Raw genomic sequence first — 806 nt, 5'->3', positions numbered from 1 at the left:
GTAGCGCGGACCGGCCATTACACGCCGCTCCAAGGGTTGTCGGAGTTCTTGGCGGAGTTCCAAAACCTTCAGATCCGAATGTTCGCAGCCAACAACGCCACTAATCTTGCCCAACGGTGGCCCCACATCCTCAACAACCAATGCGAGGGCTGCGTGGCAGGAACCCTAGACTCTATTGGTTCGAGGCAAGCCCTTTGTACTTCAAGCGTCCCTTCGAAGGATGTGGTAGGATATGCATGTTCTAAAGACTGTATGATCTTTCGGAGTACGTAAATAGAGAGATAGTTAGCCTAAACGCCAAATTCACTTTTCCATTTACACTTGAGCTACCAGTAAACCATTCAGTGTACTGTGGTTGTAGTGATTGAACAGATTCGTTTCGATACAGTGAACCCATGAAAAACCGAAACCCCCAAGAAATCCGACCACCTCCAAAACATGATCTGTTTTAAAAAATTCTGCCACCTGTATACTTCATTACCAAGTCAGAAGTGCTACTACTCCGGCCAAGTGAAGATGTCCACTTTCAATTTTGGTCGATACCCACTGAAGGTGTCCACTTTTAATATGATTGGTCAAAAATAGAACAACATGATATTCATTGGTTAAAACTCAAACGAAAGTGGTGAGAGGGCGTGCAGCGATGAGAGCATTAGGTGGCCACTCAAGCGGTTCTTTGAGTTCGCCGCGTCTTCTCTTGAACTTCTTGCCTATATGCTTGATCTTGTACGTATTGTTTCCTCTGCACTCGACAATTGATTGCATCACACTCTGTAGGGTCAGGAAGATGTCATCCAAAGTGGCGG

The sequence above is a fragment of the Aphanomyces invadans genome (assembly GCF_000520115.1).
Source record: "Aphanomyces invadans strain NJM9701 unplaced genomic scaffold supercont1.6, whole genome shotgun sequence".
NCBI classification, from domain to species: Eukaryota; Oomycota; class Saprolegniomycetes; order Saprolegniales; family Verrucalvaceae; genus Aphanomyces; species Aphanomyces invadans.
Note: the sequence above shows the minus strand (reverse complement) of the source record.